The sequence below is a fragment of the Chenopodium album genome, chromosome 26 (genome assembly GCF_948465745.1).
Source record: "Chenopodium album chromosome 26, dcCheAlbu1.1, whole genome shotgun sequence".
NCBI classification, from domain to species: domain Eukaryota; kingdom Viridiplantae; phylum Streptophyta; class Magnoliopsida; order Caryophyllales; family Amaranthaceae; genus Chenopodium; species Chenopodium album.
In genome coordinates, this window is record NC_137859.1 from 26,438,835 (window position 1) to 26,457,708 (window position 18,874).

General features: G+C 36.8%; 1 pseudogene; it reads right to left on the bottom strand.

Moving 5' to 3' along the window:
- Positions 1–324: 324 nt before the first annotated feature.
- Positions 325–17,402, bottom strand: LOC145616945 (myosin-8-like; annotated as a pseudogene).
- Positions 17,403–18,874: the final 1,472 nt, after the last annotated feature.

Below are 18,874 nucleotides of genomic sequence, written 5' to 3' on the forward strand. Positions count from 1 at the left end.
ATCGATCCTAATTAGTTTAGAAATAGGATTAAACCTTTGGACCCTCCTCATGATCATTGGGTCGTAGGTAAAATCCGGTTTGGGCCCAGTTTAGTATTTTGGCCATAACTTCCTCATTTTTCATCGGAATTGGGCTTATAATATATCGTTGGAAAGGTCTTTTCAAGTCCCATCCAACTACACTATTATTGGACCCTTATCATGGACCAAACTAAATTGAATTGGACGTTTCATTAAAAACAGAAAGAAGGATTTTTAATAAAAACTAACCGGAACACTAGACTTTTCACACTTTCACCTCATTCGATTATGGTTCGACGCGAAACGTATTCATCACTGGGTTTGGTTTTGGGGAGACACAAATGGGTGTCTACAATAGGTAACCTACAGAAACGCACAAAATCCCTTAAGCTACAGAACTCAATGACTAATGACAACATCTACGTATCCAGTGAAAACTTTTTAATTTACATCGCCAGCATAATGGCAGATAGTGAAATCACAACGAGCTAATGTAGGCTTGCTGAAACGCTTATGGTGTTTGAACGTCTGGTACAGCTTTTGGGCAAATGTTTCATGCGCAGATCTTGGGAACATACTGTCCAAAAGGGGAAAATTCATCAAAAATATAATATTTTTTAATCAAGAGAATGCTAAATTCCTGTATTTATAAAAAAACATTTGTCACTCTGCTTACCAAGCTTCATCCAGAATGGAAATGATTCCACCAGGTTTCTGACAAAGAGAAGTTCACAGATGAAAAAGACGTTACTTGTGAGAACACAGTATAAATTCGCAGCAGTGCAAGATACTTAACAGGCTATATCATACACTGCCTATACAGCAAAAGAGTATTCAACCATTCGCCAACCAAATGAACAGGAGGAAGATAAATAAAAAATTAAAAAAAAAAAGAGTAACCAAATATTCACAAAGCGACTGAAGGGTTTTGATTATGTGTTCAGTTTTTGGGACTATCCCTACTCCCTAGAGAATAATTTTAAAGGATTACAAAAAGGACAACCCCTCCTTACAATACCAGGAAACATTCAGCACACCAACCTTTTCAATAAGATCCAGAACATCTTGATTATCAATGAATTCAATGTAGCTCCAATTTATTTCTTCTTTTCCATATTCCTCCTATTCCATCTTGAAGACATGCTGCATGACATATTTTCGATGTGTTGCCAAAACATGAAAAAGGGAAGGAACAATTCTCAAGAAGGAAAATGTTCACTTAATCGCTTATTGATACAGAAACCTGGTTAAAATGTTGCTGAAGCTTCTCATTGGTTAGATTAATGCAAAATTGCTCAAAACTGCAAAGGCACCAAACTTAGTGGTCACAATGACTTATCATCAAAATTTAATAACAGGAACAGGTAGAAAAGTAAAGAGTAAGACTTTACAATTTCAACTGACAGAAGAATGATCTTAACATAATTCCATAATACCATATAATTGAATACATACATTTAAATTAAGATCAACTAGATATAAATTATAAAGTAATACTTCGTATCCAATTCTTTCCTTCCCTGCCTTACACTCAGCCATAATGACATGGGAAGGATAAAGAAATAGAAAGTGAGTTAAGAGTTGAGTGTCCCTAAAGAGCATGCATCATTCATCACAGTAACAAATTCATTAATACAAAAATTCTAAAAAGACAACAAATTGGATGAACAACAAAGGAAAATTTGTTAATTACTACCTCAAAAAAGGGTCTTTGTGAATTACTACCCCTAAGAAAAAAAGTTGTTAATTATTACCTTAAAACTGATTAATTCTAACAACTACTACCTTTTTTTACTAATCAGCCTACTTAAGCTTTTAATGAAATTATTATTTATCTAATTTCTAATTAGTAGCTCTTAAACCTTAATTAATTAGGTAAACCCTAGCACCACATTCCCACCACCATTGCACCACCTCCGGCGGCCCCCCTTTGGCCCCTTAACACCTCCGAAAACTCCTCCACCATGAAACCCATTCCCCGCGCTCAATCCCCCACCACGAAACCCACCCTCATGTTCCCCCACCACAAGATCCACCTTCTTCCTGTTCCCCCACCACGATTTTCACCTCTATTCTGCTTCCCCGACACACAATTCCCACCCCCTTACCTTCCATCACCACAAAACCCATCCTCCTCTCATTCCCCACAACGAAACAAAGCCCTATTACGTGGCTGGGCTGTTTTCGGGGGCTAGAAGAAGGGAGGGGGTGGTATTCGGGGTTGAGGAAAGGTAAGGAGATGGGTTTTAAGGGTTGGGGCAAAGGGAGGGGAGGTAATTGCGATGGATTTCGCGGTGGGAGTGAGTTTTGTGGTGGATGACCAAGAGGGGGTGGTTTTCGTGGTGGAGGAGCTGCCGGAGGTGGTAAAGGAGGGCTGTCGGAGGTGGGGAGGCGGTGCAAGGGCTTATCAAATTAATTAAGGTTTAAAAGCTATTAATTACAATTTAGACGAATAATGATGTCGTTCAGAGTTTAAGTAGGCTGATTAAGAAAAAATGTAGTAGTTACTAGAATTAATCTGTTTTAGGGGTAGTAATTAACAACTTTTTTTTTAGGGGTAGTAATTCACAAAAGCCCCCTTTTAGAGGTAGTAATTAACGTATTTTCCAACAATAAATGATGAGATAATCATCCACAAAGTGGCTACTACCATTGATTTCCATATATGTGTTAAGAAATGCATAACAAATCTTTGAATGATAAAAAAGTAGTCACTCCATTAAAAAATATTGGGAAATTCTCTTTGGTGAACTCCAAGTTTTTAAGTTTCCAAGTGGTAAACATTCTTAAATTTTATTATCAATGGTAAACCTAAATTTTGATTACCATTGATAAGTGTTATTTTAATAAAAAATCCTAAACTATAGTTAGTTTTTTTTTTTTAATAATTAAATTATTATAGAAATAATTTTCAAAAAAAAAAACAAAAAAAAAACCCCACCCAACCAGCAGCCCCGACCACCAGCCCACTCACCAACAGCCCCTCCCCTAACGGCGGCCACCGGCCACCTCTCCCCCACCCCTACCAACGTCGGCGCCCAGCTCTAGCTTCGCCGGTGCGCCGGCCTTCGATCCCCCACCTCCACCTCCTCACTTTCTCCCAACCATGAACCCCACCACCCATTTAAGGGTATCGAAACCAAACCCGGAAAATGGGTTTTGGTTTTCTGGTTGTTTTGGGTGGGTTTTAGGGTTTCCGTGGTCGGCTCATAGAGGAGGGGGTTTGTCGAGGAAGGGCGGTGGTTTTTGTGGTGGTTTGGGGTGCGATTAGGGCGGCACTCCCCTACCTGAAACCCGTAAAAACCCTCCCCCAACCACTTTGAACTCCGAATCAGGCCCTCCTCCACCCTCGAAACTTCGTCGCCTAGGGTTTCGAGGGTGGGAAAGGGTCGGATTTGGGTTTTAACGTGGTCGGGTAGGGTATATTGAGGTTTCGAGTTGGGTGTTTGGGAGTTTCGGGTGGTGGAGTTTCGGGCTGGGTGAGAGAGGTGCGGGGTGGGCGACGGTGGGGGAAAGGAGAAAGAGAGGAGGTGCGAGAGGTGAGGGAGGCTGGGCGTCGCCGGTCGGAGGTTGGCCGCCGGCGTGGGTGGGTGCAGGGGAGGGGGAGGGGGAGCTGGAGCTGGAGCTGGCAGTGGGTGGGGGGAAGGGGTGATTAATTTTTTTTTTAAAAAAAAATTTAGTATAATTATTAAATTATTAAAAAAAAATAATTAAAAACCTAACTATAGATAAATGTTATTGTTAAAAAAATAAAAAAAAACCTAACTATAATTAAATTTTTTATAAAATATAATAATTAATGGCACCATTAATAATTATAAAAAGTTTAGGAGTACCAAAGATAATTTTAAAAAACTTTGTTTACCACTTAGAATTTTAAAAACTTGAAGTTCACCAAAGAGAATTTCCGAAAAATATTTGATCAACATCACATAAAGGTATATGAGTTCACTTTTACTTGCAATATATCCAACAAGGTGTTACGACTCAATTACGAATTGTTTTCCTTGAAATCATTAACCTAATTTATTCAAAAGCATTTAAGTGAGTTAACTCCTCTATTAAGATACGGATACGCACCATAAATCCAACGCAAACATATAATGCCTAATAGGACGGTATCTTTTGCACAGAAATGATATTGTTACTAGATAATCTCATGCAAAGCTGTAGTCTTTTTAGAAGTTCGGCTTGCAATTCTAAGCTGCTGTTCAGATTTTACAATAAACAACAAAGCAGCCCAAGCACTTAAAAAGTCCAAGTAAGATTCCATATCAAAACAGAACGACAGAATTTTCCTGATTAGGAATTCAAATTTTGAAACTTCAGTCATATATGGACCAAACTTGATATTAAAAAATTACACGACTACAATTTTTTTTTTTTTTTTTTTAGATTTTCCATTTCTAATTGGCACAGTATTTTAAGAATAATGGGCCAAGTGTAACAATTCATTTGATTTGACAAAGCATCGGCTATGTGATAGACTGATAGCATAGCCCATGTGGCCTACTCATAAAACTTACCAAAAAGACAAGTGAAACAACTATTTTAAAATACTCAAATAAGGGGTACAGAACAACTAAGAAAACGAAGATACGTAGTAATAGAAAATTAGAAACTTTTCACATTCTCTATTGTCAACATGTTCACTTGATTTAACAAGCATAACTGCAATATGAAACGATACAAATCACTATGAGAGAGTAATTGCAGCAAGAAAATGTTAGTAGCTTCGGGACTGAAGATCTATCAGTCTAAGAGCAAGTCATTGCATAATGTGCACCATGGATTTCAACTAAACAAGCAGATGTTGTTGCCCCATGCTCCACCACACATATTCCCGTTAACCATAAAAAGTAAAGGCATACCGGTTAAGCACCTGTTTGTCTTGAAACTCTCAAATCCATAGATGTCCAGCACTCCAATTATGAACTTTGAATTAGAATCTTGACCAATTGATGTGTTAATATTAATAACAAGCCTACAGCATAAGATGACAGAGAATTTATACGGAGGAGAATCTAATAATACCATGATACTAGTAATCACAAGTCTAAGTTCTTACCAGTCAAACAGTGTAGAGTATACAACTTTAGCCAAGGCATCTCTACTAAGGGCAGCAGACTCCGGATCCAGAGATTTGGTAATGGTTTCATCACGAGTAACCATTATGCGTTTATAAAGAGAATCTTCAAATGCTTGTGGATCACACCTGAACAGCATAACATGTTATAATTCCTGTTTGAAAATAACACTGAAGAAATTTTTTTGCTTCCTGAATTGGTGTTCAACAAAATCAACAGAGTGCATGTTTTACATGAAAAGCTCAGCAGCAGTTTGCAGATGGAACCGGGACTTCTCATCTTTGGGCTCGGATGAATCCATTTCCCTCCCCTTTGCAAATTCAATGTTTCCTAAATGAAGAATTGCTGCCACAACCCGAAAGATTCCATCCTAAAAATCAAAAATAAAAATTTAACTCATGTAAAATTTCTACAATGTGGGTTATCAAACCAGGGGAGGGGGTACAGAGGGAATATAAATACCTGCTCATCAGGACTAAGCCCAACCACATCCATAGCTCTTCCAATTGCAAGGTATTCTTCGCCATCATCAACCCCCTCCAGCTTGATACAATTCGTTTGATTCAGATAATGAAATGTTTTCGGATCTCCCAACTTGTATTTTTGAACAACCTGAAACCAAGAGCCATTACTGAACATAATTTACATATAGGAAAAAAAGTAATAATGCACAAAAATTCCTCAGCAAAAAAATTTCGATAAAGTTTCAAGAGTAGCTCACAGCAGCATAGCATGCTTCAAAGAAATTGACCATATCAATTTTCTGAAAACCTGTGATCTAGTTCTTACAAATGCACAGCTGCATGCTAATCAGTGTGTTTATAATCAAGACTAAAAGAAATGACACTGCAATAGATGAAATCCTTTTGCATAGCGGCAATGGTAAGTTTTGTTAGATAACCTCACCCAAACAACATACAGGTCTTACATCATACAATCCTGGTCCAGTTACGAACAAAAGAACATAATATGGCCCAGAGATAAAACCAAGACACTCCTCTCTCTCTCACATCAAGGTATTACCAAGATAAAGTGACACAGCAAGAATTAAACATCTACATCATCATAAATAGGACAGCTATCTATATGCCAATTCAAAAGGTGATGTAGAATAGATCTTTTAGACATATTTTTGTCAAATGAAGACGAGAAAGAAGCTTTGGATAGCAAGGGGTACTCGCCTACAATAAATTTACCAGACTGATATAAGTCATTGGAGGCCTGCCTTCTACATTTTCCTAACTTATAAATGACAGCTAATAGCTAATATTAAAGAGGGAAGCCATTGCAATCTACTTACCTCTGTTGGTGCGGCACAGAGCATGTAGAAACAATGATAATTTCTCTCAGGATCAGATACTTGACACACACGAGATCTTTCCAACAAATATGTTCTTATTGCTGCTCCAGAAATTCTTCCAATCTGGTCAAATTGGAGCTCCACAAACTTCCCAAAGCGACTACATTTTTGACTCGTTAATCAAACAAGTGCTGCTTCAAACGATTATAGCATCTACAGAAAATATTTAAATTAAATTACCTGAGTTGTTATTTCAGACAGTTTTGGCATTGCCAAATGCCTACAGAATAGGATTAGACTGCAATATGCAATTTTATGAACAGATTTATTAATAAGTCAGACAAGATGAAGTCAAACGGCAACTTACCTCATTTTCCATTCTATAATAGACATGAACTTAAACCAATTAAAGCTATATTTAATTGAGGGGGAAAGCATTATTACCTCCAGAACTTTCTGTTCAATACTTCTTCCCTCAGATGCAGCAACTTTGTTTTTTCTGTTCCCCCAATATAAGCAAGATAACGCATAAGCAATTTTGTTTTTTCTGTTTTACCTGCACCACTTTCCCCACTCACTAAAATTGACTGGCTGATTCCCTCCTTCATCATAAGCCTGTAAGCAGATACAACACACTGCTGAGCTTCATAAACAGGTACTGAAGTGATGTTCCATAAGCCAATACTCATCACCCAACAGGTTTTATTTTTCAAAAGCATCCCAAATGAGTAAGTAATGAGAAGTTGCAAAGAGAAACATGCAGGTTCAACTCCATATTCCCTCTTGGTATATTTCTAGGATTGAGAGCAATAAGAAACAAATAACCTTATACAAGATAAAACAGTATACAGTACCTGTAGGAAGCGTCTGCAATCGCAAAAGGATGTGGACTTAGCTCACCAAAACTTGCCCCCTTGTATTGTTCCATCATATGTATGTCATACAAGTGAGGCAGTTTTCTGAATGGATTTACAGCTATCTAAATGTTCCCAGTATAAGTCTGTAGACACAAAGTTGTTTATCAGGACCAATGAGGTCAAAAGTCACCAACAGATTGTCAAGAGACATTGCGTTGATGCAATGGAAGGGATCACATCACACTAGAGCTGATAACACTCTAAGGTTATGCTCTGTAGCTTATTTTAGGTCCTCAATTACTATGGGAAATCAAATCAAACTACATAAAACAATCAGATCAATTAATAACAAATTATAGCACCTAATTATAGAATAATACTAATCTCATCATCCACAATTCAACACCATTGTTATAATTTAATAAAATAATATTTCAAAAAACAATTGTTATCAGGACGTCTATAAGTCACTCAACACACAAAAAGTCCAAGTGTGAAATTAAATAATTAATTACCAGAAATTTCTCAGTTTGAGTGCCAAAAAATACCCATTAATAGCATGTGTAACACCCCATCAATAATTGGCGGTGTGCAAGCGACTAGTTGAGGCTAATTTTGTCTAAAAAATGGTCTAAACATTCAACAGAGATTGTATAGATACATTCATAGAACTGATCACATTCGCATCTCAATAAAGTTGATAGTTGATGCCATTATTCATCAACTACTCCACCACAAACATGAATGATACAGCTAATTATTTATTACATGGTAGTATGGTATACCTATAAATTTGCACTTATACAGGAAAATATACACTTACATATATTTCATTGATGTATCTAGACTTCAAATTCTGCAATATTCCTGACTCGTGTAAATAAGCCAGTTTGTCATGTCATCTACTCCACATGGAGGGGCTTCTGAGTCCTTAGGGTAAACATTTGAAGCATAAACTACAACCTGCATATTACAAGGAAGCACAAATTCATCATAACAGACACTATAGAGTATTAGAATTACAGAATTTACAAAAATGAACATTGCCATTTTTTTAGTCACTAAAACTCATCTAACAAGAGAAAAATCATTCTCAAAAATGAAAATAAACAGCCAACAAAAAGAACTATAAACAATGCGAAACATAAAAAATATTCAAGTGGAAAGTTAGCAGCCGTGTGCACATGCACAATTGTGTACAGCTCATGGTCCACGAAAGTAGAGAGGAATCATATATGCCTACTTTAAAGAATCCTTTACGTTGTAACCAAGGCCATATACATTAAGATATATCCCATGAGACCAGGAAATTCAGCACTCACTGTTTTTCCTGAAGTACAAAGGACCTTTAAATTTTCACCATTAATCTCAACTACTTCGCCATCTATACAGACAACATCAGGGTCCTCAATCCAAACAAGATATCCGACAGCTAAACTGACTGAAGCAGCCTGAAAAATACAATAACAATATTTAGTTCCATTTGGGGTTGTAGCTCCATCTCAACTTGAGCACCAGTTTATATAGCATAAAATTTCTAAACAGTTTAAAGTATGCAAAAAACATTAAATGGCAAAGTAAGAGAATAAGAACATATGACTAGAATGTCAAAGAGGTAAGAGTATGCTTGTTATATTTAAATGAATGCTATTTTATAGTCACTAAAGCTTTTCACATACCAGTATAGCACATTAAAAGTTTGAACTTTAGTTGAAAATAACTGTGTATTGCATTTTATATTTTATATTGACCCTCCATTAATCACCGTTCAGCTCTAAATCAACTATAAGGGGTAAGAGTAGCCATGTTATCTATAGAGGAATGTTATTGTATAGGCTAGTAAAACTAATGCCTTTCATATAGCATATCAGCACTATATGCAGATCATCCTCTTTTGGAAACGCGATATCAGGCATAGCATTTACGAGGTCCACTGACCCAATCATAAGGTGCAGGGTCATTGGCACCTAGGAATTTCACAGCCTAAACTCTTGGTTTAACAACTAAACAGTAAAGATTGGCTCAAAAAGGCCCCCGAGCCCCTAGTTGCAGGTTGGGTCGATATGAAAAGTTCTGCCTTTCCCTTAGTTACGCCCAAACTCTACCACCCCCAATATGTAAACCTTTATGATGTAATGGGAGGAAACACCAAAACTAGGATCAGGATTCAGGAACAATAATAAACTCTTCTCTCCTTCATCCTTTCTATCATAACTTCACGAGCAATATAGAACTACGACAAGCTCGAGAAATAAATGCTAATCAAAATTCCAATTAAATTCATTGGGCAGCTCATCTAACTCAACATTCTCAAGTACTCAACCTTCTACGAAAAAAAAATCATAACTTGAGCACCCTTCCTAATCAATAGATACTAAATGCTCAAAATTCAGATATTCTTCGCTTTCATTTTGGTAGGAAAAAAAATCTTTCCATATCAATTTACAGAACACACAAAAACAAAAAGACGGAAGAACTTTAATGAGCATACTAAAATCGAAAAATGAATGATAGATCAAAAGCAATACTCCAAGAAATCAAAATGTATAAATCACTAAATTTAGCAGCGTGACATTAATAAAATAAAATTCAAAGTAAGCTCAAATTATTCCTCAAATGTAGTAAACACATTGCTCAAATGAAGAACAGATCAGTCAAATTAAGTCAATAAACAGTGTAAATTTGTCCATTAATCAACTCTAATTAAACAGATGCAACTAAAATCAACAAAATCACAAAAATACAAAAATTCAAAATTATTACAAACCCTATAATTAAAAACAATTAAATGAAATTATCATTTTGCTTTAATTCGGATCGAAGTCCCCTAGTTGCTTCTCGATCTGGGTTTCTTTTTCTTCTTCCTACCAATCAATCCCACTTCATTTAAACTCCAAATTTCCAATATTTTTCCCAAAAAAAAAAAAAAAAAAAAAAAAAAAAAAAAAAAAAAAAAAACCCAAATCAAAACTTCAAAAATCGCTCCTTTTTTCTTCAAATATGCCCAAATCCAATCAATGTTGAATAATTTAGAGAATGGGAGACTAAAATCATGGTAATTAATTAAGTAGAAAAATGGACAAGAAAAATACAACCTTTGCACTTTATCTTTTAAAAATCCAACATTTATTTTATTCCTCAAAAATCCAATTGTAAAAATTGAACTTTGTTTCGTCCGTCAAAATTAATCCAAACTTTTGTTTATTATCTATCGCTCCCAATTTTGGGTATTAATTTCTATTGCACCTAAATGACTTGCAACCGGTCAATCACGTAAACATTTGTGAATAAGTTTTTTTTTCACACATATAAATATGTAATTGATTGAAAAACAAACAGAAAAAATAAAAAGAAAAAATATAAAAAGAAAAATGTAAAAATAAAAAACTAAAAAAAAACCTAAAACCAAACCCAGCCACCAACGACCACCCAGCAGCAACCCCAACGGCCAGCCCAACGCCCACCCCGCAGCACCCACGGCCAGCCCAACGCCCTTTCCCTCGTCGCCGCCCAGTCATCCTTCCACTATCCTAAGGTCGGCGACGCCCGACCACCCAAAACGACCACCAGAAAACGCACCCCCATCTCCTTGAAAACGACTAACAGAAAGCACTCTGGGAGGAAGGGTAGGGTAGGGGGAGGGGTTTTGGGGGTGGGGGAAGGGAAATGGTGGCTTGGCGGCGGTTTTTAGCAACGGGGAGGGGATTTTCGGGGGTGGGGGAAGGAAAATGGTGGATGGGCGGCGGTTTCCTACAGCGGGGGAGGGGTTCGAGGATGGGGCCGATTTTTTGGCAAGGTGGGGGTGGGGGTTGTGGTGTTATCCAGGCTGGGCCATGGGTGGTTTGTGGGTTTTTTTTATAGCCAGTTATAGGCTGACATGTGTTTAGGTAACCTGCTATATCAGGTTGGGTGACCTGTTGGGTGCAATAGAAATTAATACCCCCTAAAGTTGGGAGTGATAGATAATAAACGAAAAGTTGGATTAAGACGAGACAAAGTTCAGATTAATGGGAGCAATTTTTCCAATCCAATTTTATACTCCACCTTCTCCAACAGATCATTTGACCTTTAAACAAGTTAAAAAGTTTCTTTTTTTTTTTTTTTTTTTTTGGGATTTTATCACTGGTACTCTCAAAGATTTGACTTTCATCAATGGTACACATCATTAAGTTTTGACTATCAGCGGTGCCCCTAATATTTTCACTTAATTGCTACAGTGATCATTAGGTCATTAAAACGTTAATTAAACGTTAAGTTGGGGTTTTTGGCGGGTTTAAACGGTGCGGGAGATGAAAATACTGAAAGGCCCCTACCCTAAAAACTCCCTCCAAAATTCTGTTTCTTTTTCCATCCCTTTTTTTTTCGATTTTTCCCTCTTTCCTCTGTCTCCTATTTAAACTCTCTACTTCTTTAGAATTCCCCTCTTCTCTTCTCTTCATTCCTCTTTTAAACTCATACACTTCAATGGCTTCTTGTGGCAAGGATGCATCTTGAAGGAGCATTAGTTGTGAAGGTGCTTGGTTTAGAGGCATGAACTGCAATTGCCAACCACCAAGATATGCAGACATTAGGTTTTTGAACTCAATATCGAATCCTAGAAGGCCCTATTATTAGTGTATAGTAGGCTTTGTGAGTTCTTTATGTGGGTAAGGGAAGACCAAATTATAAGGGACATTAGAGGGAGGCAAGGAGATGCAACATCTTTACATGCATGAAGGGCTGAATTTGCAGAGTTTATGCACAGGACTGATGAATTTGCTGATTTAATGTACATGGTGGTGAAATTAGTTGTGATTATGTATTTGGTGTTGCTTTTAGTTACTTTGAATTAGATGAGCTTAGTTATTGTCATGTAATTGCTAAACTCTAATGTACTTGCTGTTTTATTTTGGAATAAAGACATGGGGTTTTTTGTTTATTTGTGTATATTACATCAAATTATTTGCATAGTGAATAGCAGCAAATTGCAAGAATGAAACTAGTGCATTAGAAATGGCTACTTTGCAAAAAAAAAAAAAAAAAATAAAAAAAATAAAAAAAAATAAAAAAGAAGAAGACTTAATCATAAGTAATTGATGCCAAATAAGCAAGGTCAAACATGCGCACAAAACTTGTTCCAAAAAACAACTTAATCATAGTTTTAAGTTGATGGCTAATAAGTAAGATCAACAACAGTGCTATAACACTTGTTCCAAAATGATGAGCTTTTAAAGAATTGTTCCCATCCAAAAGTAATTAGTTCCCTAAGATTGTCATTATGAGTAAAACTAGCAGAACATGACAGTTTAGGCTAGCATGCTCCATGGCTGTGATTGAGACAAGTCTTGAGGTTGGCTGGACATTTGAGATGATGAGATCTCTGTTGCAGCTTCTTGAGCTCTGGACTGAGCAGCAGCTTCCTTGCAGCCTTTGATTGATCCCTCACCCTTGGATTTTTAACCACTAATGCCTCACTTGCTTTCAATTCCTTCCCAGTTAAACCCCCTTTACAAGTCTTTTTGTTGTGGCCAAAATTTCCACAACTGCTGCATCTCACAGTTCTTGCCCTCTTGCCGGGTTGTTCTTCACTCTCTTCCCTTCTTCTATTTCTGATGGGCCTTCCAACACCTTTCTTCATCTTTTGTGGGGCAATCTGGTTTGGGTGGTTAGGATCAGCAGGTGGCCATTGAGAGAAATCAGGTGAGGCTGGTACAGGTATAGCAGGTGGTGGGTGTGATTCATTTGTAGGAGGTGGTGGTACATCACCTAAAGTACCAACTAGTGTGGTGGTCTCACCATTAATATCCTAAAGAGAAGCTTTAGGTACATAGCTTGGGTCATTTAAAAGGGGGGGGGGGGGGTTGAGTCTGGTTCATTTGTGGGAGGTGGTGGAAAGTCCCCTACTTCAGCAACTAACTTGTTTCTTCTAAACTCGGAAACTAGTTCATTCATGTAACTAGATTTCAAAGGGTTAGTAGCAACAAGAATCTAATTAATTTTAGCCTTAGGGAATGTCCTAAACATCCTCTTTACACCACCACCATCATCAATAGGCCAATGTTTCCATCTATAAGCATAAGCAAAAATAGGATTGACTATAACTACACCTCTTTTCTGTAACTCATCCTCGAAGTCTATGATCAAATCCAACAGATTACAACAGTCAACATCCACTTCAATACCAACTTTATGCACCTTATACTTAAATCTGAACAAAATTGTGTCATCCATTCTGCAAAATTATATTACACTACCATTTAAACACTACACAACACAACAAATCATCATAAACTGAAGAACATCACTATAATAAACCTAGGTTAAAAATTTGACAGTGTTGTAGCATGCATCACACAAACACCACATAATCAAATTATATATGTAAAAAAAACATACTTTAAGCATCCACAATGCATAAATTGCAACTCTAGCATGAATTCAACTAAAATCAAACAACATTACATCATAATTCCATATTCAAACTCATAATTGAACCCCCTATCAAAATAGCATTCATTACACTAAAACATAAAAATTTATACCAAATAATTAACAAAATCAAGATTGAAATTGAGTACTAACCTTAATCCGCAATTTGTCACAGCGATTCTTCACAAATTTTGCTTCAATTAGGGCTTTCTTGCGAGCTTTAGAACTGGGGAGAAGTTGGACGATCAAATTTTTTTCCCTTCTTTTGTGATAAATGGTGTTAGTTGGGCTTGGAGGGATAGTTAATGATTAGGGGCATTATCGTAAACTCACTCGCTGACCTTATTCCTCACAAAATACCCACACTTAACGTTTACAAAACGTTTTGGTCAATTATGATCACTGTAGCAATTAAGTGAAAATATTAGGGGCACCGCTGATAATCAAAACTTAATGATGTGCACCATTGATAAAAGTCAAATCTTTGAGGGTACCAGTTATAAAATGTCTTTTTTTTTATTCTCTCACCCTCCCTTCTCACTCCTCTTTCTCTCTCCTCTCTCCTCATAAACTAAAACAACATAACCAGCACACACCTCCGCCGCCGTCACCTCTTCCACCACCACATCTGACATCACTTACCCGACGCATGGCCCCACCCCGCCCCATTGACATCCCTACCACGCTACCCAAAACCCAGAACCAAAACCCTTTTCCCACTCCTACCTAGGTTCGAAACCTGCGATTGCTCTAATTTTGGGGATGCAATGGTTAAATGGTTGAATGGTTGATTGAATGGGAGTTGTTGGGTGCGGTTTGCGATTGGTGGCGATGTGAGGCAATAATGGCCGTGGAGGTTTCCTTAGGGTTGGTAAATTGTTGCGTGAGGTTGAGCTTGTTGGTAAATTGTTCGAATGGTGGAAACAATTGGTGGGATTCAATTGCGTGTGGTGGTGGAAATAATGCGGCGGCAGCCGAATTAGTGGTTAGTTTGGGATAGGTGTGTGTATTTTGGGGAATTGTTGTGAGTGACATGGGCTGTAATTGGTGGCGATTGGTGGTTGTAGTTTGGGGCAACAATTTGGTGGTCGATTGTTGGCTAATATCGGGCGAAATAGGTGGTTAGTTGCTGCAATTGCGCGAATTGTTGGTGTTGTTAGCGAGTTGGTGTTGTTGGTGAAGGTAAATTGGTGGGCTGAAGTGTGTGGCTGTGCGGTTGTGTTGCTGGTGTCGAGTGTTGGCGAGCAAGGCGGCTGTGGATTGGTGATCGGTGGCTGGTGGGTGGTGGGGATGGGGTTCTGTAGTTGAAGCCCACCAAGCGTGAAGGTGGCTGGTGGTCAGGGTGGGGATGGAATTTGAATTTCTTTTGTTTTTTTTTTTTTAGTTTTTTCTTTTAATTTTTTTTTAAATTAAAAAATAATTAACCTATTAATAGCTAACACGTGGTAACTTACAAAAACCGGTCATCAACAGGTAATGGATCTGTTAGAGAAAATGAGGTATAAAGGTTGGATTTTTCAGGAATAAAATAAAGGTTGTATTTTTAGGAGGAAATAGTGCAAAGGTTGGATTTTTCTTCACTTTCCGTCGCCCATCTGCCGCCCGGTCTAGGCTGTGCTAGACCGACCGAGCGCGAGAGTGCGTCTGAGTTGCTGTTCTGCCGCCCGGTCAGGCAGCCGCTGTCCTATCGGGCGCGAGAACGAAGATATTAAATCATTGCGCTTTTTGCTCGATCGAGCCACCTCCGTCCAATCGGGCGCGAGGCCGATGATTTGATGATGGAGGTTAACCGCCTGATCGGGTTGCCGTCGCCCGGCAGCGCACGATTACGGTTTGGATTGGTTTTGACCGTTAACGTCATTTTTCCTTCGTGAGTTTTGTGTAGTTTGGCTTCTTTATTTGCTTTAATATTTTATATATTTTATAGAATGGTGTTACAAAAAATCTTATCACAAAAAATTATGCTCCGTATTTCAAACAGGGGAAGATAATTTTATATTGTACCTAACTTTTATATGTAGCTAGCACAACATGTGCCCAGTTATCATAGGAGTTATCTATAATATAATTACAGAGTCATTTAATGATATCTATAATATTATTAAAACTCATGGGATTACATGTTGACGACATGTGTCATACTTTCATCATAAAATTTATGACATAGCACCACATAGATGATGACATGACTACACCTTAATAGTTGGATAAGATTTGAACCATTACATCCCTTGGAATTCTCAACTTTTCATTACCAATTTCATAATTAATAGTACTTTATTACTTAATTAATATTCATATGTGAATTGTAACTTTTTATAAAGGATTATATAAGTTTTTAAGCATTATTGCAATTCGCTACTTGATTGTGTACATCTCTTTTTTTTATCCCCGACTAATTTTAACTTTTTACTTTTATTATTACAACTTAAGGTATTGGTTCGAAAATAATATTTAAACTCAAGGAAAATTTTTCATTTGGTATTTAAACGTAACCTGGGGCATTGCTCGGGCCCCAAACTAGTTTCTCCAAAACCTCAATTCTCAACTCTCATGAATTTATTTATTTATTTTTTTCTATTTTTTTTGGGCTATAACCACCCATTAAGTAACTTCCATCATTTTTTGTTAATAACTTCCACCTTTTCTATTATTTTTCTTTCCAAATTTACATGTTACGTATATAACGTGCGCTAGCACGGATACACTCTAGTCTATAATATAATTACAGAGTTCGTTAATGAGATTTCTCCAAAACCTCAATTTTCAACTCTCATAAATATATTTGTTTTTTTTTCTTTTTTTTTGGGGCTATAACCTCCCATTAACTAAATTCCATCATTTTTTGTTAATAACTTTCAACTTTCCTATTATTTTCTTTCTAAATGTACATGTTACGTATTTACCGTTCGTGTTAAACACGGGCCTGGGCCGCACCCGCAAACCAAGAGAGAGAGTCCACTTCACAAGTCCAAGGAGGTTCCATCCCAAAACCATATGGCAATAGGAGGAGTAGCCCCTTAGCCTTATAAAGTGTTTAACTCTCTTTTCTTAAACCAATGTGGGACACTTACATGTGGTGACACTTGAGAGGTTTATTATTCAACAGTTCGGATACACTTTAGCTTTATTAATTTTATAGAGGCTATCCATTTAATTTTATAGAGGTAACTCCGTTAATGTTATAAGGGTTATTCCGTCAGTGTTGTTGCAGTTACTTTGTTCTTTTACAACTAAGCAACTAAATTGGTGGCTTGTCGCACAGAAAACATATTGTATTTTTTTTTTTTTGAAGTTTATTGGAATGACATTAAGGTAGTTATGGAACATTGTGTAGAAATATCAGTCAATTTACGTATCCATGCATTGCTAATATTTACTCAGTCTGTACCTAAAATTTACTCTCCCTTCCCTTCGTAAAGTAGTACATTGCTAATATTTACTCCGTCCGTACCTAAAATCCCCAACCCTTCGACAAATGAGAGTACGACTTGATGCAGTCCGTCTCTAAACACACTTTGTTAAAGCCAGATTCCATAGAGATGGATATGCGTGTCTCATAGCTAATGCCTCGACAACATAAGCATAAAAATTACCCATTAAACGAAGACAAGTAGACACCACCACGTCTCCCACCGAGTCTCTTGAAACACCAACCAAACCTACACAATTTGTCCAAGAAACCGCAACATCAGAGTTCACTTTAACCAGCCCATAGTTCCATTCCATGCTCCACTTGTAGAGTTGTGGATGAGTGCATTCTTTTATTAACGGAGTGTCAAAGTGGTGGCTTTGACCAAATGCATTCTAAGTAGATTTCTTATTATTTATACTACCTCCGGTCAAATTTACTTGCAACATAAGAATATTTTATTTCTCACAAATAATACCCCTTTGTTGCGAGTAAATTGGACCGGAGGTAGTAATATGTTATACCATAGATAACATAAAATGCGCACCAAAAAATAAATAACATAAAATAAACCATTCTTTTACTCCAACCTTCGTATGCAGATTCTCACAATATAAATCTAACATTAATAACTAATCATTTCTTAAAATTAGAGTGTACCTGTGCAATGCACGGGATATATATTCTACAGAATGATATTACAAAAAATTTATAAACAAAAAGAATAGACATAAAATTAACATTTAATACACCGATTTACTCATGAATTGTTGATTAATTCCCAACTTAATACTAAAAAAGTATGTTAAATGCTTATATGCAACCCTGAACATTACTCTAACAAAAATTATATATTTCAAATACGGGAAGTTAAATTTTATATGATAACTAACTCTTATATGTGAATCGTCACACCGTGTGGCCACCTATTACGAGAGTTATTTTATCAGTTCTATAAGGGTTATCCATTCAGTGCTATAGAGGTAACCCCGTTAGTATTATAAGTGATACTTAATAATTGCACTATCCTCCAAATAACTTCCATCTCTTTGAGCAAGGAACCCACCACCTTTTTCAGTCACCGGAGTTAGCTATTGGTGGTAAAAAACAACTTTAATTTTTTTATTTGGTGGTAAAATAAAACTTTCAGAAGATTTGGTGGTAAAAAACATTTTTTCAAAATTTTTTGGTGGTAAAAGTCAAAATTTCCTTATAATTTATGTAATTTAATACTCGTAAAACAAATTTAAATTATTTTTGCTATTATAAACTTTTGTCTTAAAACACCAGACATATATTACTCACATAACAGCTCCATATTACACTAACCATACATTCAAGATTAATCCCCTTGTTCTTTTTCCACCACGATTTTCTTTTAATATACTTGTATTTTAAAAAATAAAAGTGCTTGACAAGGGAATAAACGCGTCGTCAATTGTCTATCCCTAGATCAAATACAATTTATACAACCTAAACAAACCTAATACGAGTATAAGGCAAGCATAGGGGTCGAACCACAGAGAACGGTTAAACACCACCAAATGTTATCGACAATTAAGCTAGTCCGGAATATGAGATAAATAAACTAAAGTCTAAAAATGGTAAAACAAGAAATAAAACATTAAGGGAAATGGTTTAGGTATAGCATTCACTTGAACATAAACAAAGGCATAGAAATTGAATTAATTATGAACTAAACATGCTCAAATATCGAAATAAAGGGTCCAATCTAGCCGCCTTCCGGGGTCAATTGGCTTCTCCTAACATAGCCTCTATGTTTCCACAT